This window comes from Apium graveolens, chromosome 8, assembly GCF_009905375.1.
Source record: "Apium graveolens cultivar Ventura chromosome 8, ASM990537v1, whole genome shotgun sequence".
NCBI lineage: Eukaryota > Viridiplantae > Streptophyta > Magnoliopsida > Apiales > Apiaceae > Apium > Apium graveolens.
In genome coordinates this window covers 16,185,568-16,207,453 of record NC_133654.1, presented here as the reverse complement: position 1 = coordinate 16,207,453, position 21,886 = coordinate 16,185,568, and the positions used below count along the sequence as shown (strand labels likewise).

At 36.6% G+C, this 21,886-nt stretch overlaps 6 non-coding genes and 1 pseudogene across 6 annotated transcripts; all 7 read left to right on the top strand.

Moving 5' to 3' along the window:
* The first annotated feature begins 87 nt into the window (after nucleotides 1-87).
* LOC141681220 (U1 spliceosomal RNA) lies at nucleotides 88-245 on the top strand. Its single transcript, XR_012558661.1, has one exon. It is a non-coding gene; the product is annotated as a U1 spliceosomal RNA (small nuclear RNA).
* Nucleotides 246-15,195: 14,950 nt separating this feature from the next.
* Nucleotides 15,196-15,391, top strand: LOC141681551 (U2 spliceosomal RNA). The gene has a single exon (XR_012558979.1). It is a non-coding gene; the product is annotated as a U2 spliceosomal RNA (small nuclear RNA).
* A 611-nt stretch (nucleotides 15,392-16,002) lies between these two features.
* On the top strand, nucleotides 16,003-16,161 carry LOC141682343 (U1 spliceosomal RNA). Its single transcript, XR_012559745.1, has one exon. It is a non-coding gene; the product is annotated as a U1 spliceosomal RNA (small nuclear RNA).
* Nucleotides 16,162-17,050: 889 nt separating this feature from the next.
* Nucleotides 17,051-17,245, top strand: LOC141681870 (U2 spliceosomal RNA). Its single transcript, XR_012559290.1, has one exon. It is a non-coding gene; the product is annotated as a U2 spliceosomal RNA (small nuclear RNA).
* A 1,451-nt stretch (nucleotides 17,246-18,696) lies between these two features.
* Nucleotides 18,697-18,891, top strand: LOC141681526 (U2 spliceosomal RNA). Its single transcript, XR_012558955.1, has one exon. It is a non-coding gene; the product is annotated as a U2 spliceosomal RNA (small nuclear RNA).
* A 611-nt stretch (nucleotides 18,892-19,502) lies between these two features.
* LOC141681367 (U1 spliceosomal RNA) lies at nucleotides 19,503-19,661 on the top strand. Its single transcript, XR_012558806.1, has one exon. It is a non-coding gene; the product is annotated as a U1 spliceosomal RNA (small nuclear RNA).
* Nucleotides 19,662-20,566: 905 nt separating this feature from the next.
* LOC141681952 (U2 spliceosomal RNA) lies at nucleotides 20,567-20,818 on the top strand (annotated as a pseudogene).
* The last annotated feature ends 1,068 nt before the right edge of the window (nucleotides 20,819-21,886 follow it).

Here is a 21,886-nt window from a genome sequence, read left to right as displayed (position 1 = left end):
CTGCTCTGAGAACTTCCCACATCGACTGATCTAAGGTAAAATATTCCAACAACGCTATTAATAGAGATATACGGCCTACATGAAAACTTACTTACCTGGATGGGGTCAATGGGCGATCATTTAGGTTAATGGCCTAGGGAAGTGACTTCCATTGCACTTTGGATGTGTTCTTGCCTAAGGTCTACCCTGATGGTGGAGCCTACATCATAATTTGTGTTAGGGGCTCGCGTTCGCGCGGCCCGCCAACTTAGTACATAATTTGTTATATTACTTAATTTCCTGAAATCTGGTAAACCAAGGGGATTTTAAACTTGGGGTGGCGAAATCTAAAAATCAATGAAAAACTTCATTTATTTAAAGTTATTACTATTTATTGAATATTTGGAAGTAAAAATTACTCTTATTAACACATAAATGAATTTATAGTCTCTCACTAAATAAATTCATCATAATATATTATAAGAAATGATAGGGGAGGTAAATATTCACAATTACAAACATCAACATGCACATATATTGTACTGCGCCATTATCTTATTCACATTAAGGGTATCGTTTTCTTTTAAGTTTGCATACCCGTTTAAGTTTCAGTTTAAATTTGAAAATAAAACACAAGTCTCGCAACATAGTAAATTTGTTTTTGGGTGTGGTGGCATAAAATTTGAACAAGCAACTGAATAGGAATCCGTAATGCACCAAGAGTGATAGAAAATGTAATAACTCGAATTTTTGAGACCTTGTAAAACGTTTAATGAATAGTAACCCTGACGGACGGGGAAAAACTTTTTAGCCCACACTATGTAGTGCATGAGAAAATGAGTTTCAGAGTTAATATTATGATTATACATACCAAATGAGTGTATGTAAACGCTATTAGTTTTCGAAGAAAACGAACTTTGAAAAACGACCATATTTACGAATCATTGAGGATTACGGGAATCAAAATATAATTACAAAATTAAAACCCTACAGATTTATATCCAAGTATGATAATTCAAAACATAAGGAATAAATACGAAACGAATTACGTCGTGAACCATTTACGAGGAAATTGTAGTGAGACACGGCGTTCCTGTAGCCATAGTGTCAGATAGAGACCCAAGGTTTAATTCCCGATTTTGGAGAAGCTTCCAGGAATGCGTAGGCACCAGACTAAACATGAGTACCGCTTACCACCCCCAGACTGATGGAAAAAGCGAAAGAACTATTCAGACCCTAGAAGATATGCTACGAGTGTGTGCCATTGATTTTAAAGGAAACTGGAATGACCACTTACCCCTGATCAAATTTGCTTATAACAACAGCTATCACGCTAGCATAGGAATGCCTCCGTATGAAGCTCTTTACGTAAGGAGATGTCGCTCTCCCCTATGTTGGGATGAAGTTGGAGAACACAAGATAATGGGACCAGAGTTAGTCCAATAGACCAGGGAAATGGTGGGACTCATCAGGAAAAGACTGGTAGCAGCTCAGGACAGACAAAAGAAGTACGACGACCAGACCAGGAAGGATAGGGAATATGAAGTAGGAGATTCAGTGCTATTGAAGGTATCTCCGTGGAAAGGAGTGATGAGATTTGGGAAGAAACGGAAGCTGAGTCCCAGATTCATAGGACCCTTTGAAATTTTGAGGAGAATAGGACCTCTAGCTTACGAGCTCGCCTTGCCTCCTAATCTGCAACAAGTGCACAACGTGTTCCACATGTCCATGTTAAGGAAGTACCATGCAGATGCACGACATGTAATAGAATACGAGCTGGTAGATTTACAACCAGACCTGACCTACATCGAGAGCCAGTAATGATAATGGACCAAAAAGAACAAGTGCTGAGGAACAAGACTGTGAAGCTGGTTAGAATCTTGTGGAGGAATCAAAATATCGAAGAGTCAAATTGGGAACTCGAGGACGCAATGAGGAATAGATATCCCCACTTATTTTCTAATTGATTCCGGGACGAAATCCTTGTTAGAGGGGAAAAATATAATAACTCGAATTTTTGAGACCTTGTAAAACGTTTAATGAATAGTAACCCTGACGGACGGGGAAAGTTTTTTTAGCCCACACTATGTAGTGCATGAGAAAATGATTTTCGGAGTTAATATTATGATTATACGTACCAAATGAGTGTATGTAAACGCTATTAGTTTTCGAAGAAAACGAACTTTGAAAAATAACCATATTTACGAATCATTGAGGATTACGGGAATCACAATATAATTACAAAATTAAAACCCTACGGATTTATATCCAAGTATGATAATTCAAAATATAAGGAATAAATATGAAAGGAATTACGTCGTGAACCATTTACGAGGAAGTATTACGAAAATGTTTAAGCGACCGAGCGAACGCGCAAACGATTAAATAAACGTAACACACTAACTAACCATGGTAAGAAAATAACCATGGTTACTTTATCAAATAGTGAGCTAGAGATAGGATGATCAACCAAGGCTAAGAGAATAGTAAGCTAAGGAAGCTAAAACAAGTAGCTTAGCTTGTAAACTAGGAAGCTAGTTGGATTTGTCCCCAAGATTTGCAACCAGAATAAAATCCTAGGATGTAAACTAGAGAATATTAGTCAATAAAAAGATATCACAACCTCATTTCCAAGAAGCAACCAAGGAAGCAAGCATAAAAACACTTCTTCTCACCCAATAACCTCCCATTCGGCCCTTTCATCTTCAACCAAGAAATCAATTTCAAATCTTCAAGCTCTAGCCATGGATAAATCCTCCCATTAATTCTCAAGTTCCTAACAACCAAAATAAGGTAAGATAAATCTTTGAGATCTTTTGATCAAGGTTTGATGGGTGAAATAAAATCAAGAAAGTTGATAATGAATAGTATGAATAGTAACTCTTCTCTGGTTTCTTGATTTCAATGGTTGTTTTAGGTTCCAAAACCTATACTAAGCACTCCCAAGACTTCACCATCATCAAGAACACATCTCAAGCTCTCAAGAAAGGTAAAAATCTTTGACCCAACTTTATTTAAGATTTAAGTTCAAGATCCTTTTAGTATGTAGGTATAAATATAGTTTTGGTGGGAGTATTGTTGTAATCTTGATGTTTAGCTAAGTAGATTTAAGGTTGATTGTTGTTGCCTTAAGAACATGATGTTCTTTAGAGGAGTTAGTATGTTGATGATGATATGTTTATTATTGGTGGTAGTATAAAGATTTAAGGCGTAAACGAAACTCCGATCTTAAACGTAATCACTCAAAAACGAACAAAACGTGACTTTAAGTTTCTGCAGATAGTCCCGAAGATGTAAACTGCAGAAAGTCCCGAAAGTCCTGAAGGGTAAAATAAGTTGAGAGGGTGCATAATAATTAGTGCATGAGTGTGGGTAGCCGTAAATTGTAAATTAGAACGGGACCTAACGAAATGAATTGTGTTTATGATTATAGATTTCCGAGCGGAACCTAGAGCATCCTCCACCTCGAGATACCCAGGAAAGTTGACGAACCCAACACCATTTACTGTTGTATTGTGAAAGGATTGTTTTATTATCATTACATAAATACCATGTTTGCCATGATACGTAGTTATTGAATTTTCGCATAATATAGCGATGTTGTACGATAAGTATATATCGTGAAATGTTTATTCCGCTATAAGCGTGACGTATTATAATAAGACCGAGAGTCGGTCGGGATTTCAAGATAAAACCCGGGAATCATTCTGGTGATATTATAGGACGATTACAAGTCCATAGTAGTACGTTTTAAAGGGACTTAACGTCCACTTACAAATATTAAACACCTCAAACTTTTATTAAAACAATTTCCAAAGATCGTATTCCCTCAACTACACTTTATCGCTCGGACAAGAATTATTATCTACTAATCATTTATTATAGGAGAAGTATTCTCCAACGCTTATTTATTTCAAATCCGATTAAATATTAAAGATTACTTTAAATTACGTAAACATAAATTAGTTGAGGAATATTATTTCAAATATTCTTTTAAAGTAAACTCCTTTGAGGTTTAATTATTTATCGATTATCATTTAATTAATTATTATTTTATTAAAGGGTTTATTTATGATTTAAAAATCATAAAACCTGATTTAAAATACTTTCTGATTTTCGAAAAATCATTCGAATAATTTCAGATCGTCGAAGAATATTATATCGACTTATTTTGAATATTTTGAATATAGTTTTGAAGAGAACCCCCCCCCCTTATTTAATTATCTATTGACAACGGTCAACTCACATCCTTAGTACTTCCTCTGAAAACTTTCGAAAGTACATATAGATATATGAAGTAAAGTTATGCCTATCAACAAGCAAAACGCTTAGGGGAACTTCGATGTGGTTCGAGTTCTCGAGATATGATAGGATTTCCTAAAGGACAAGGGAGGGGTAGGATCCAAGTACTTCGTGTATTGGATAGACTACTGGTACCGTAGGAGACGGTACAATATGTACCTAAGGACCTGCGAAGTGTGTGTATACCCTAAATGAGGACACATAGCCCGTATGCGGCAAGGGTGATAACCGGGATACAAAGGTGTCATCCTTCTACTAGTAGAAAAGGTTACTTTTATCATAGTACGACTGATCATCGTATGCGGTGGCTCCAACGAATGTCCTATTATTCTAATTGGAATTGTGATACAATACCATAACCCAAGCCTAGGTGCTGGGTTTACGATTAAGGTATTCGCAGGATAATAAAATCCCCTAAAGAATTGTTTTCATAAGAAGGTGTGTATCACCAAGGAAAACTATTTTTGAATAAAATATAATTATCATATATGATGTTTTATGTAAGTTTATCATACAGTCATTTTCATACTGTACATTATTATGCTGGGCATTATAGCTCACACTTGTTTTCTTAAATTGACACAACACAACAGTGAATCAAGATGCCTACCATGAGAACCACAACCGGAAACGGGTAGGAAATGGCCAGCTGTTCCGTAGGTTGTTTGGTGTTGCACCACAGGTAGTCCGAATATGCTGGATTGGTTTTCAACTATTTTTAGTTCGGCTTATTTATAAGTATGACTTATGTAAGGTAATAAATAAGAAATATATATTTGGCCGACGGACTAGCCTTACTTAAAGGTTATTCCCCGGTAAAACTTAACTACTTTTGGGTTGTAATAATTATCACTTTGTGGTTTGATTTACTCTAGTAATCAATGGTTCGTTTCTAAGACAATAACCTTTAAGTGTGAGTGTGTGATAAGTGTGGGTCGTAAAGTGTGAGTATTTATATATTATGGTGTGATGTATGTGGTTTATAGTGGTTTAGATGGCGTGGCCCCCGAGATTTCTAACCCTGGATTTTGGGGCGCCACAGAAATGGTATCAGAGCCTTAGGTTATTAAATCTTGGAAACGAAAGGATATAAAATACATAGACATAGGAATGATAAAATAATCAATTAGAGCTCAAGTCGAGTTCGTCGTCAGGCTACATGGGTAGTCTTGGCAGTTTTACCCTTAAGGGAATTCTGACTCTAAGTTAGTAACACCTTGCCTATTGTGTCAGGTACCAGTGGAGCCTATGGGGGAGGTTGACCCTGTTGACGATGTTATGGTACCTGAGCGTGACCCTACTCCCGAGCCAGAGGACCCACCCATTGATGACTCAGATGATGACCCTACTGAGGATGCCCCAGAGGAGGAGACTGACCTTCCTGTCCCCATAGCTGATGACGTTGAGATGACCGAGGGGGATGACTTAGGCTGGAGGGATGTAGAGATGTTCCCTCACCCAACTGTTCGCTCTCCTACACCACACCCAGGGATGCAGAGTCCTTTTCCCTATACTGATGAAGACGAGGAGAATGGGATGGATGCACAGATCTACGAGGCTTATGAAATATCCTCTAGCGAACCAGACTCACCTCTACCACCCCCGACGACCATACATGTAGCTGTACACGACTGGATAGTGGCTCAGCTTAATACTGAGATCACTGCGGCATATACTCGCATTATGGAGTTACACCAGGCACTGACAGCTGAGAGAGCCACCAGACTAGGATACCCAGGGGACTTCAGAGCTGCTTCCCCAGCCATAGCCCGTAGGGAGATTGATGGGATCGAGCTCCGTACCCGGGTTCAGATGAGGATGACGGCAATTGGAGGATACATCCCGGTAGTTGATGCAGAGCCGATGTTGGCAGGAGCGATGAGGAGGGTGCGTGATCTCATGCGCAGTGACAGTGACTAAGGGACTAGTGACTAGATATGGACCTTGAAGAAGGCTGGGTGACTTGTCACCAATTTTGATAGGATAGCTAGTAGTAGATAGCGTTCCTAGCCCTTCAGGGTACACAACTTATGTATTTATATTTCAGTATTCATTACAAGTAATGATGTATTATAATCAGGCCATGTATGAACTCGGTTAGTTGTTTTGTCCCCAAGATATAATTGGGAGACCCTATGGTATATATCTAGCAGTTATTAAGAAATTGATTTCCATATTATTGCACTTGAAAAAAAATATGCTCGATAATAAATAACATGCTTACATATGAATAAAATAATCCAATTGTAAAATATTTGCATTTATATTGACAAATTTTTATTATCAGAACAATGCCACCCCGTAGAAGAGGAACCAGGGCACAGCCCGCAGAATCTGTTAACCAACAACGGAATGAACCTGACCCTGTAGTGAATGAGGAAAATGAAGAAGACCTAGACTATAATGAATATGATGAGGAAGACTATGCAGAAGAAGAGGCTGAGGATACCCATCAGGGAGGGAACCCCATGAATGAATTTATGGAACTTTTAAGAGCAAATCTGAACCAACAGCCCATTCCACCACAACCATATGTTGCCCAAGACTGCAGCCACTGCCTTCAGGGCATTCAAATCCCTTAAACCCCCAGAGTTTCTAGGATCTGCCGACCCCGTAGAAGCACGGGCCTGGCTCAAGGAGATAGAAAAGTCCTTCGAGATACTAGGTGTAGAAGAATGACACAAGACCATTTTCGCTTCTTACATGTTGAAAGGAGAAGCTAATTACTGGTGGGAGTCCAAACGAAACCTAGAAACTGATTCTGTGATTCCATGGGATAGATTTACCCAACTGTTCTTAGACAAGTATTTCCCTAGGTTTATGGAGACCCAGATGGAGATTAAGTTTCTGGAGTTGAAACAAGATAAGATGACTGTGGCAGAATATGAGGCCAATTTTGCTGAGTTGTCGAGATTTATGCCTGAGTTTATGAATACCGAAGAGAAGAAAGCTTGAAGGTTTCAGCTTGGTCTGAAATAGTGGATCCAAAACTGAGTGGTGGTACTAGAGCTGACAGACTATGCCACCTTAGTGCAGAAAGCCTTGATTGTTGAAGCTAGCAGTGAGCAAAGTGTGAAGGAAAAGGAAAATAAGAAGAGGAAGATAGGAAACCAAGGCGGAGGAGGAGGAGTAGGAACCGGGAACAGGAGTCTTCCAAGCAGGTTTGTCAGGGGAGTAGTGTCCCAACCTGCGAGAGGCCCCGGATTTAGAAAGGCCCCTAGTGAGAGTGTTAGCCAGGGTGGCGGACAATCTAGGGCAACATTTCATAGCCAACCCCGTGCCCCAATACCGGAATGTCAGACATGTGGAAAAAGACACCTTGGAGTGTGCACCCAGGCGAGAGCCCCTCTGAAATGTTACAGGTGCGACCAACCCGGACACCTTGCCAACAACTGTCCCCAATACAACAAGATATGTTTCCAATGTGAAAAAGTAGGACACATGAGGAAGGATTGCCCGACATTGAAGCCCCCAGCCTCAGGGATGAGAAGAGCTGCATCAAACCGGCCCCCAGCTGCTAGGACCTTCAACATGACCGTTCAGGATGCTGTCTGAAACACTGACGTGATAGCAGGTACCCTTCTGTTAAATTCCGAACATGCAAATGTCCTATTTGATTCTTGAGCAACCAAGTCATTTATATCTCAAGATTTTGCTAAAAAGTTAAAACTTAACGCCGTACCCTTACGTGAGATATTACAAGTGGAAATAGCAAACAAAGAAATAATCCCTGTGAATCAAGTACACCCTAAGTGCAAGTTGAAATTTGAAGGGAAGGTCTTCGAGGTTGACCTAATCCCATTTGCGTTAGGAGAATTCGATATAATCTTAGGAATGGATTGGCTATCCAGTAATGGAGCGCAAATAGATTTTGAGCGGAAGAGGGTAAAGATAAGAGTGCAAAATGGAAAAGAAGTAGTGTTTAGAGGTCAACGACAGAACCAGAAATTTCTGACCAAGCTATAGGCAAAAAGATTGTTAAGGAAAGGTAACGAGGCCTATTTGGCTTATGTGGTAGATACTAAGAAGGAAGTTCCTAATATACAGGACACACCCGTAGTGAACGAATTCGAGGATGTGTTTCCAGATAACTTACCAGGGTTGCCACCCGACAGGGAAATAAAGTTCGCTATAAAATTAGCACCAGGAACGACACCAGTATCCAAGGCCCCATATAGGCTAGCCCCAATTGAGATGAAGGAATTAGCTTCTTAACTGCAAGAATTATTGGATAATGGAATGATAAGACCCGGTGTGTCGTCGTGGGGAGCGCTAGTACTGTTTGTAAAGAAAAAGGGCGGCAGTATGAGATTATGCATAGACTATCGAGAATTGAATAAGCTGACTATTAAAAATAGGTACCCTCTCCCTAGGATTGATGACCTATTCGACCAACTCAAGGGAGCTATACATTTTTCAAAAATATATTTGAGGACAGGATATCACAGTTGAAAATCAAACCTGAGGATATACCGAAGACTGCTTTTCACACTAGGTATGGACACTATGAGTTCTTAGTCATGTCGTTTGGACTAACCAATGCACCCGCAGCCTTTATGGATTTGATGAACAGAGTGTTCAAAAAGTACCTAGATATATGTGTGTGATAGTTTTTATAGATGATATTCTAATCTACTCAAAGACAGAGAAAGAACATGCAGAATATTTGAGGATAGTCTTAGAAATCTTGAGGGACGGGAAACTGTATGCCAAGTTCTCGAAGTGCGAATTTTGGTTAAGGGAAGTTCAGTTCTTAGGACATGTGGTGAGTAGCAAAGGAGTTTTAGTTGACCCCGCCAAGATAGAGGCGGTGTCTAACATAGGTTAGGAGCTTTGTGGGTTTAGCAGGATATTACCGAAGATTCGTGCAAGATTTTGTCAAGATAGCCGGTCCACTGACTAGACTTACCCAGAAAACAGAAATGTTTGTATAGACAGAGAAATGTGAGGAAAGCTTTCAGAAACTGAAAAGGAGACTGGTGTCAGCACCAGTGCTCGCACTTCCCGATGGAAAGGGAAAGTTTGTGATATACAGTGACGCATCGCTTAAGGGATTAGGATGTGTGCTTATGTAGCACGGCAAAGTTATAGCGTATGCCTCTCGGCAATTGAAGGAGTATGAGAGCAGATACCTGACGCATGATCTAGAATTAGCAGCCATAGTGTTTGCCCTAAAAATTTGGAGACACTACCTGTACGGTGAGAAATGCGAGATTTACACAGACCATAAGAGCCTCAAATATATTTTTACTCAGAAAGAATTGAACATGAGACAAAGGAGATGGTTAGAGTTGATTAAGGACTACGACTGTGAAATTCTGTATCACCCGGGTAAAGCCAATGTGGTGGCTGACGCCCTTAGTAGGAAGGAAAGACTCAAGATGATAATGACATCAGAGGAGCTAATTAAAGAATTTGAGAAGATGGAAATTGACGTGAGAATGACCGGTAAAGGAACGGAAGGATTATTTGAGATTAAGCTAGTGCCGGAACTGACTGAAAAGATACGAGTATATCAGTAAAAGAAGATGAGTGAAGAAAGAGGAACATTGACCGGTGAGGAAGTGAGATGCGAGAAGGACGAGAAAGGGATCATGAGGTATGCGTCCCGAATTTGGATTCCAAATGTGCAAGAGTTATCGTGCAGCAGCTCCAGATATTCAATCCACCCAGGAAGTACGATGATGTACCGTGCCCTTAAGGAATATTATTGGTGGCCTAACATGAAGAGAGAAGTAGCAGAGTGGGTTAGCAAGTGCTTGACCTTCCAGAGAGTGAAGGCTGAACATTAGCGACCAAGTGGACTATTACAGCCCCTGGAGATTCCGGAATGGAAATGGGAGCATATAGCCATGGATTTTGTGACAGGCCTACCAAGAACAAAGACCAATCATGACGCCATATGGGTTATTATAGATAGACTGACCAAGTCCGCACACTTTCTACCAATCAACGAAAGGTACACCGTAGATAAGCTGGTGGATATTTACTTGAAGGAAATTGTAGTGAGACACAGCGTTCCTGTAGCCATAGTGTCAGATAAAGACCCAAGGTTTAATTCCCGATTTTGGAGAAGCTTCCAGGAATGCGTAGGCACCAGACTAAACATGAGTACCGCTTACCACCCCCAGACTGATGGACAAAGCAAAAGAACTATTCAGACCCTAGAAGATATGTTACGAGTGTGTGCCATTGATTTTAAAGGAAACTGGAATGACCACTTAACCCTGATCGATTTTGCTTACAACAACAGCTATCATGCTAGCATAGGAATGCCTCCGTATGAAGCTCTTTACGGAAGGAGATGTCGCTCTCCCCTATGTTGGGATGAAGTTGGAGAACACAAGATAATGGGACCAGAGTTAGTCCAACAGACCAGGGAAATGGTGGGACTCATCAGGAAAAGACTGGTAGCAGCTCAGGATAGACAAAAGAAGTATGATGACAAGACCAGGAAGGATAGGGAATATGAAGTAGGAGATTCAGTGCTATTGAAGGTATCTCCGTGGAAAGGAGTGATGAGATTTGGGAAGAAAGGGAAGCTGAGTCCCAGATTCATAGGACCCTTTGAAATTTTGAGGAGAATAGGACCTCTAGCTTACGAGCTCGCTTTGCCTCCTAATCTGCAACATGTGCACAACGTGTTCCACGTGTCCATGTTAAGGAAGTACCATGCAGATGCACGACATGTAATAGAATACGAGCTGGTAGATTTACAACCAGACCTGACCTACATCGAGAGCCAGTAAGGATAATAGACCAAAAAGAACAAGTGCTGAGGAACAAGACTGTGAAGCTGGTTAGAATCTTGTGGAGGAATCAAAATGTCGAAAAGTCAACTTGGGAACTCCAGGACGCAATGAGGAATAGATATCCCCACTTATTTTCTAATTGATTTCGGGACGGAATCCTTGTTAGAGGGGAAGAATATGATAACTCGAATTTTTGAGACCTTGTAAAAGTTTAATGAATAGTAACCCTAACGGACGGGGAAATTTTTTTTAGCCCACACTATGTAGTGCATGAGAAAATGAGTTTCGGAGTTAATATTATGATTATACGTACCAAATGAGTGTATGTAAACGCTATTAGTTTTCGAAGAAATTAAAATTTAAAAAACGATCATATTTACGAATCATTGAGGATTACGGGAATCACAATATAATTACAAAATTAAAACCCTACGGATTTATATCCAAGTATGATAATTCAAAACATAAGGAATAAATACGAAAGGAATTACGTCACGAACCATTTACGAGGAAGTATTACGAAAACGTTTAAGCGACCGAGCGAACGCGTAAACGATTAAATAAACGTAACGCACTAACTAACCATGGTAAGAAAGTAACCATGGTTACTTTATCAAATAGTGAGCTAGAGATACGATGATCAACCAAGGCTAAGAGAATAGTAAGCTAATGAAGCTAACACAAGTAGCTTAGCTTGTAAACTAGGAAGCTAGTTGGATTTGTCCCCAAAATTTGCAACAAGAATAAAATCCTAAATTGTAAACTTGAGAATATCAATCAATAAAAAGATATCACAACCTCATTTCCAAGAAGCAACCAAGGAAGCAAGCATAAAAACACTTCTTCTCTCCCAAAAAATCTCCCATTCGGCCCTTTCATCTTCAACCAAGAAATCAATTTCAAATCTTCAAGCTCTAGCCATGGATAAATCCTCCCATTAATTTTGAAGCTTCCTAACAACCAAAATAATGTAATATAAATCTTTGAGATCTTTTTATCAAGGTTTGATGGGTGAAATAAAATCAAGAAAGTTGATAATGAATAGTATGAATAATAACTCTTCTGTGGTTTCTTGATTTCAATGGTTATTTTAGGTTCCAAAACCTATACTAAGCACTCCCAAGACTTCATCATCATCAAGAACACATCTCAAGCTCTCAATAAAGGTGAAAATCTTTGACCCAACTTTATTTAAGATTTATGTTCAAGATCCTTTTAGTATGTAGTTATAAATATAGTTTTGGTGGGAGTATTGATTTAAGTAGATTTAAGGTTGATTGTTGTTGCCTCAAGAACATGATGTTCTTTAGAGGATTTACTATGTTGATGATGATATGTTGATTTTTGGTGGTAGTATAAAGATTTCAGGCGTAAACGAAACTCCGATCGTAAACGTAATTAGTCAAAAATGAACAAAACATAACTTTAAGTTTCTGCAGAAAGTCCCGAAGATGTAAATTGTAGTTTCTTGAAAAATAATCCTTTATTATGATATACTATGTTATAATGATCGTTTAGGCGCTTGAATTACTTGATTCCGATTTACGGATCAAAAGTTATGGCCATTTTACTAAAAGTGATTTACGCGACAAAAACTGCTACGAATTACGAAATTTGAAAATATAAAGGATCGACTTAAGAAGATCCATAAATCATGAAATTTTTACAGAGAGTAGCATATTGTGTTTCCTAACGGCCATAAATATTTCAAGTGAGAATAATGATTTTTCAATTTTACAAAAATATCGGAGCCGAGACTGCGCGATTAGAAACCGTAGAATCCATAAGCGGAGCCGACGGCGAAAATGAAGATGAACTTAAGATACTTAGAAAAAGGAAGCGACCATAATGTGTATAAGGACTTAAAGGAATAATAAGGGTAAAATAAGTTCAGAGGTGCAAAATAATTAGCGCATGAGTGCGGGTAGCCATAAATTAGAACGGGACCTAACGAAATGAATTGTGTTTATGATTATAGATTTCCCAGCGGAACCTACAGCATCCTCCACCTCGAGATACCCAGGCAAGTTTACGAACCCAACTCCATATACTGTTGTGTTGTGAAAGGATTGTTTTATTATCTTTGCATAAATACCATGTTTGCCATGATACGTAGTTATTGAATTTTCGCATAATATAGCGATGTTGTACGATAAGTATATATCGTGAAATGTTTATTCCGATATAAGCGTGACGTATTATAATAAGACCGAGTGTCGGTCGGGATTTCAAGATAAAACCCGGGAATCATTCTGGTGATATTATAGGACGATTACAAGTCCATAGTAGTACGTTTTAAAGGGACTTAACGTCCACTTACAAATATTAAACACCTCAAACTTTTATTAAAACGATTTCCAAAGATCGTATTCCCTCAACTATACTTTATCGTTCGGACAAGAATTATTATCTACTAATCATTTATTATAGGAGAAGTATTCTCCAACGCTTATTTATTTCAAACCCGATTAAATATTAAAAATTACTTTAAATTATGTAAACATAAATTAGTTGAGGAATATTACTTCAAATATTCTTTTAAAGTAAACTCCTTCGAGGTTTAATTATTTATCGATTATCATTTAATTAATTATTATCTTATTAAAGGGTTTATTTATGATTTAAAAATCATAAAACCTGATTTAAAAATACTTTCTGATTTTCGAAAAATCATTCGAATAATTTCAGATCATCGAAGAATATTATCTCGACTTATTTTGAATATTTTGAATATAGTTTCAAAGAGAAACTCCCCCCCCCCCTTATTTAATTATCTGTTGACAACAGTCAAGTCACATTCTTAGTACTTCCTCCGAAAACTTTCGGAAGTACATAAAGATATATGAAGTATTGTTATGCCTATCAACAAGCAAAACGGTTGGGGGAACTTCGATGTGTTCGAGTTCTCGAGATATGATAGGATATCCTAAAGGACAAGGGAGGGTAGGATCCAAGTACTTCGTTTATTGGATAGACTACTGGTGCCGTAGGAGACGGTACAATATGTAACTAAGGACCTGTGAAGTGTGTGTATACCCGAAATAAGGACACATAGCCCGTATGCGGCTAGGGTGATAACCGGGATACGAAGGTGTCGTCCTTCTACTAGTAGAAAAGGTTACTTTTATCATAGTACCACTGATCATCATATGCGGTGGCTCCAACGAATGTCCTATTCTTCCAATTGGAATTGTGATGCAATACCGTAACCCAAGCCTATGTGCTGGGTTTACTATTAAGGTATTCGCAGGATAATAAAATCCCCTAAAAAATTGTTTTCATAAGAAGGTGTGTATCATTAAGGAAAACTATTTTTGAATAAAACATAATTATCATATATGATGTCTTACGTAAGTTTATCATACAGTCATTTTCATACTGTACATTATTATGTTGGGCATTATATCTCACACTTGTTTTCTTAAATTGACACAACACAACAGTGAATCAAGATGCCTACCATGAGAACCACAGCCAGGATACGGGTAGGAAACGACCAGCTATTTCATAGGTTGTTTAGTGTTGCACCACAGGTAATCTGAATAAGCTGGATTGGTTTTCAGCTATTTTTAGTTCGGCTTATTTATAAGTATGACTTATGTAAGGTAATAAATAAGAAATGTATATTTGGCTGACGGACTAGCCATACTTAAAGGTTATTCCCCGGTAAAACTTAACTACTTTTGGGTTGTAATAATTATCACTTTGTGGTTTGATTTACTCTAGTAATGAACGGTTCGTTTCCAAGAAAATAACCTGTAAGTGTGAGTGTGTGATAAGTGGGGGGTTGTAAAGTGTGAGTATTTATATATTGTGGTGTGAGGTATGTGGTTTATAGTGGTTTAGATGGTGTGGCCTCCGAGATTCCTGACCCCGGATTTTGGGGCGCCACAGAAAAGCAGTTGCCTTGCATATTATTAATTAAATGTTTTGGAAAAACATTTTATGCACTTACTCCAACAGTTTATTATTTTTTATTTTTCGAGGGAAAAGTCAATTTGTATGTACTCTAATAATTCATATTCATATCGTATTCCACGCTTTACAGCATTGCTTACATTAGTAGTTTTTATGTACCTGGAGTTCCGTACCACCTCGAGATACTGTTCGGTAGATATGCCGAACTCATCCATATAAGCAAGGTCAAATAGCTTGTTCATTTATACCTTTCTCGACCTTTTGGCTAAGATCAAGTGTAGTATCTGTTCTTATCAGTTTAATATCTGATATGTGGGCCAATGGTTCACACGATATTAAATTAATTTTTTTTATCGGGGAAGATCCTAACAATAGCTTGCTATTGAGGTCTTCATGCGTCGCCTAAGTGTTGCACTACTGCTTGGGCTGGCGCACCCCCACCAAATCAAAAAATAAATAAATTTTTTAAAGGACACGAACTTTTTGCCAGAGGAAAAAATCGCTATTCCAATTGTTTCTAAATGAAAGTTTAAAACTACGACGATATATTTCAAATATAATTTAACTTAATGTAACAATTTATAACTAATGCCTCAATTTCACCCTTTTAATATAATATTTCACGATAATACGTAATATAGTTTCAATTTCACCATTTAAAATAGAATGCACAACAATAAATAATAAGTTCTGATTTTCCATATTCAAGTACAAAGATTGTACCTCATTTCGATACATGTTCAACAAACCGAGTTATTATGTCACCCAAAGCTATTTTCACTCATTGGCCGCAAACTACATAAAGGTATCGGAGGTGTAAGAAATTACGTTTGGAGATATAGATATTCTGTGTTTTTTATTTAAGACAAATAACTCCCAAATTTGAAATTACATGTTAATCGCACTATGAAATTATAATCAAATACATCATCACAAGATTTACACAATCGTTGATAACAAAAGTCTGCTCTGAGAACTTCCCATATCGACCGATCTATGGTAAAATATTCCAACAACGCTATGAATAAAGATATACGGCCTACATGAAAACTTACTTACCTGGATGGGGTCAATGGTCAATCATTAAGGTCCAAGGCCTAGGGAAGTGACTTCCATTGCACTTTGGATGGGTTCTTGCCTAAGGTCTACCCAAGTGGTGGACCCTACATCATAATTTGTGTTACGGAGCTTGCGTTCGCGCGGCCCCGCCAACTATATTACATAATTTGTTATAATACTGAATTTCATGAAACCTGGTAAACCAAGGGGATTTTAAACTTGGAGTGGCAAAATCTAAAATTCGGGATTAATCGATTAAAAACTTCATTTATTTAAAGTTATTACTATTTATTGCATATTTGCAAGTAAAAATTACTCTTATTAACACACAAATGAATTTATAGTCTCTCACTAAATAAATTCATCATAATATAATATAAGAAATGATAGGTGAGGTAAATAATTATACTGCACATATATTATACTGCGCCATTATCTTGTTCACGTTAAGGGTTTCGTTTTCTTCTAAGTATGATGACATATTGTGCTTAAAAATTAATTCTCCTCTTACGTGGAGTTTTTTTAATTTTATTTTCCGCAACAATGACAAAAACCTTGTAAACTAAAGACGCATAAGGTTTCTCACAACACGGTTCTTCCACATAATTCATATTTAAGGTGTTACCCGGTATTGCCTTCCCATTTAAGTTTCAGTTTAAATTTGAAAATAAAACACAAGTCTCGCAACATACTAAATTTTTTATTGGGTGTGGTTGCATAAAATTTGCAGCAAGCAACTGAATAGGAATTCGTAATGCACCAAGAGTGATAAAATAGTAGTTTACTTGCATATTATTAATTAAACGATTTAGAAAAACATTTTATACACTTTCTCCAACAGTTTATTATTTTTTATTTTTCGAGGGAAAAGTCAATTTGTATGTACTCGAACAATTCATATTCATATCTTATTCCACGCTTTACAACATTGGTTACATTAGTAGTTTTTATGTACCAGGAGTTCTGTACCACCTCGAGATACTTTTCGGTTGATGTGCCCAACTCATCCATATAACCAAGGTCATATAGCTTATTCATTCATACCTTTCTCGGCCTTTTGGCTAAGATCAAGTGTAGTATCTATTCTTATCAGTTTAAATCTGATATGTGGGCCAATGGTTCACACGATATTAAATTAATTTTTTTATCGGGGATGATCGTAACAATAGTTTGCTATTGAGGTCTTCATGCGTCGCCTAATTGTTGCACTATTGTTCGGGCCTGGCGCACCCCCACAAAATCAAAGAATAAATAATTTTTTAAAGGACAAGAGTTCTTTGCCGGAGAAAAAAATCGCTATTCCGATTGTTTCCAGATGAAAGTTTAAAACTATGACGATATATTTCAAATATTATTTAACTTGTTGTAACAATTTACGAATATTGCCTCAATTTCACCTTTTTAATATAATATTTCATGACATTAAGTAATATAGTTTCAATTTCACCCTTTATAATAGAATGCACGATAATAAATAATAAAGTTCTGATTTTCCAGATTCAAGTACAAAGATTGTACCTCATTTCGATCCATGTTCAACGAACCGAATTATTATGTCACCCAAAGCTATTTTCACTAATTGGGTGCAAACTGCATAAAGGTACCGGTGGAGTAAGAAGAAATTACGTTTGGAGATATAGATATTCCGTGTTTTTTATTTAAGACAAATAACTCCCAAATTTTAAATTACATTCAATCGCACTACGAAATTATAGTCAAATACATCATCACAAGATTTACACTATCGTTGATAACAGAAGTCTGCTTTGAGAACTTCCCACATCGACCGATCTAAGGTAAAATATTCCATCAACGCTATGAATAGAGGTATACGGCCTACATGAAAACTTATTTACTTGGATGGGGTCAATGGCGATAATTAAGGTCCATGGCCTAGGGAAGTGACTTCCATTGCACTTTGGTGGAGCCTACATCATAATTTGTGTTAGGCGCCAACTATATTACATAATTTGTTATATTACTGAATTTCATGAAACCTGGTAAACCAATGGTATTTTAAACTTGGGGTGGCGAAATCTAAAATTCGGTATTAATCAATTAAAAACTTCATTTATTTAAAGTTATTACTATTTATTGAATATTTGCAAGTAAAAATTACTCTTATTAACACGGAAATGAATTTATAGTCTCTCACTAAATAAATTCATCATAATATAATATAAGAAATGATATTGTACTGCGCTATTATCTTGTTCACATTAAGGGTTTCGTTTTCTTTCAAGTTTGGTGACATATTGTGCTTAAAAATTAATTCTCCTCTTACGTGGAGTTTTTTTAATTTTATTTTCCGCAATTATGACAAAAACTGTGTAAACTAAAGACGCATATGGTTTCTCACAACACGGTTTTGCAGCAAGCAACTGAATCTGAATTCGTAATGCACCAAGAGTGATGGAAAAGCAGTTGACTTGCATATTATTAATTAAACAATTTTGAAAAATATTTTATACAGTTACTCCAACAGTTTAATATTTTTTTCATTTTTTGAGGGAAAAGTCAATTTGTATGTACTCGAACAATTCATATTCATATCTTATTCCACGCTTTACAGCATTGCTTACATTAGTAGTTTATATGTACCTGGAGTAAAGTACCACCTCGAGATACTTTTCGGTAGATGTGCCGAACTCATCCATATAAACAAGGTCAGATAGCTTGTTCATTCATACCTTTCTCGGCCTTTTAGCTAAGATCAAGTGTAGTATCTGTTCTTATCAGTTTAATATCTGATATGTGGGCCAATGGCTCACACGATATTAATTTAATTTTTTATCGGGGAAGATTCTAACAATAGCTTGCTATTGAGGTCTTCATGCGTCGCCTAAGTGTTGCACTACTGCTCAGGCCTGGCGCACCCCAACCAAATCAAAGATTAAATATTTTTTTAAAGGGCACGAGCTCTTTTCTGGAGAAAAAAATCGCTATTCCGATTATTTTTAGATGAAAGTTTAAAACTACGATGATATATTTCAAATGTAATTCAACTTGTTGTAATAATTTACGAATATTGCCTTAATTTCACCTTTTTAATATAATATTTCTCGACAATAAGTAATATAGTTTCAATTTCACCATTTATAATAGAATGCACGACAATAAATAATAAAGTTCTTATTTTCCAGATTCAAGTACAAAGATTGTACTTCATTTCGATCCATGTTCAACGAACCGAGTTATTATGTCACCCAAAGCTATTTTCACTCATTAGCCGCAAACTGCATAAAGGTACCGGTGGTGTAAGAAATTATGTTTGAAGATATAGATATTCCGTGTTTTTTATTTAAGACATATAACTCCTAAATTTTAAATTACATGTCAATCACACTACGAAATTATAGTCAAATACATCATCACAAGATTTACACTATCGTTGATAACAAAAGTCTGCTCTGAGAAATTCCCACATCGACCGATCTAAGGTAAAATATTCCATCAATGCTATGAATAGAGATATACGACCTACATGAAAACTTACTTACCTGGATAGGGTCAATCGGCGATCATTAAGGTCCATGGCCTAGGGAAGTGACTTCCATTGCACTTTAGATGGGTTCTTGCCTAAGGTCTACTCAAGTGGTGGAGCCTACATCATAATTTGTGTCAAGGGGCTTGTGTTCGCGCGGCCTCGCCAACTATATTACATAATTTGTTATATTACTGAATTTCATGAAACTTGGTAAACCAAGGGGATTTTAACTTGGGGTGGCAAAATCTAAAATTCGGGAATAATCAATTAAAACCTTCATTTATTTAAAGTTATTATTATTTATTGAATATTTGCAAGTAAAAATTACTCTTATTAACACGCAAATGAATTTATATAGTCTCTCACTAAATAAATTTATCATAAAATAATATAAGAAATGATAGGTGAGGTAAAGATTCACAATTTCAAACATCAACATGCACATATATTGTATTGCGCCATTATCTTGTTCATTTTAAGGGTTTCATTTTCTTTTAAGTATGATGACATATTGCGCTTAAAAATTAATTCTCCTCTTACCTGGAGTTTTTTTAATTTTATTTTCCGCAACAATGAAAAAAATTGTGTAAACTAAAGACGCATATGGTTTCTGACAACACGGTTTTTCCGCATCATTCATATTTAAGGTGTTACCCAGTATTGCTTTCTGGTTTAAGTTTCACTTTAAATTTGAAAATAAAACACAAGTCTCGCAACATACTAAATTTCTTGTTAGGTGTGGTTGCATAAAATTTGCAGCAAGCAACTGAATAGAAATTTGTAATGCACCAAGAGTGATGGAAATGCAGTTGACTTGCGTAGTATTAATTAAACGATTTGGAAAATCAATTTATGCACTTACTCCCACAGTTTTTTAATTTTTTATTTTTTGAGGGAAAGTCAATTTGAATGTACTCGAACAATTCATATTCATATCTTATTCCACGCTTTACAGCATTGCTTACATTAGTAGTTTATATGTACCTGGAGTTCCGTACCATCTCGGGATACTTTTCAGTAGATGTGCCGAACTCATCCATATAAACAAGGTCAGATAGCTTGTTCATTCATACATTTCTCGGCCTTTTGGGAAAGATCAAGTGTAGTACCTGTTCTTATCAGTTTAATATCTGAAATGTGGGTCAATGGTTCACCTTCCGCATTGGAGGTGAGTGGAGTGCCACAATCCCATTCATCATTTTTTATCACGATATTAAATTAATTTTTTTATTATCGAGGAAGATCCTAACAATAGCTAGCTATTGAGGTCTTCATGCGTCTCATAAGTGTTGCACTACTGCTCGGGCCCGAAGCATCCCCACCAAATCAAAGAATAAATATTTTTTTAAAAGACACGAACTTGTAATCTCTTTGCCGCAGATGAAAGTTTAAAACAATGGCGATATATTTCAAATGAAATTTAACTTTTTGTAACAATTTATGAATATTGCCTCAATTTCACCTTTTAAATATAATATTTCAGGATAATAAGTAATATAGTTTCAATTTCACCTTTTATAATAGAATGCACGACAATAAATAATAAAGTTCTTATTTTCCAGATTGAAGTACAAAGATTCTACCTCATTTTGATCCATGTTCAACGAACCGAGTTACTATGTCATCCAAAGTTATTTTCACTCACTGGCCGCAAACTGCATAAAGGTACCGGTGGTGTAAGAAATTACGTTTGGAGATATAGATATTCCGTGTTTTTTATTTAAGACAAATAACTCCCAAATTTTAAATTACATGTCAATCGCACTACGAAATTATAGTCAAATACATCATCACAAGATTTACACTATCGTTGATAGCAAAAGTCTGCTCTCAGAACTTTCCACATCGACCGATCTAAGGTAAAATATTCCAACAACGCTATGAATAGAGATTTACGGCCTACATGAAAATTTATTTACTTGGATGGGGTCAATGGGTGATCATTAAGTTCCATGGCCTAGGGAAGTGACTTCCATTGCACTTTGAATGGATTCTAGGCTAAGGTCTACCCAAGTAGCCAACTATAGTACATAATTGGTTATATTACTTAATTTCCTGAAATCTGGTAAACCAAGGGGATTTTAAACTTGGGGTGGCAAAATCTAAAATTTGGGATTAATCAATTGAAAACTTGATTTATTTAAAGTTATTACTATTTATTGAATATTTGCAAGCAAAAATTACTCTTATTAACACACAAATGAATTTGTAGTCTCTCACTAAATAAATTCATCATAATATAATATAAGAAATGATATGTGAGGTGAATATTCACAATTACAAACATGAACATACAAATATATTATTATGCGCCATTATCTTGTACATTAAGGGTTTCGTTTTCTTTTAAGTTTTTTGCACTTACCATAACAGTTTATTATTTTTTATT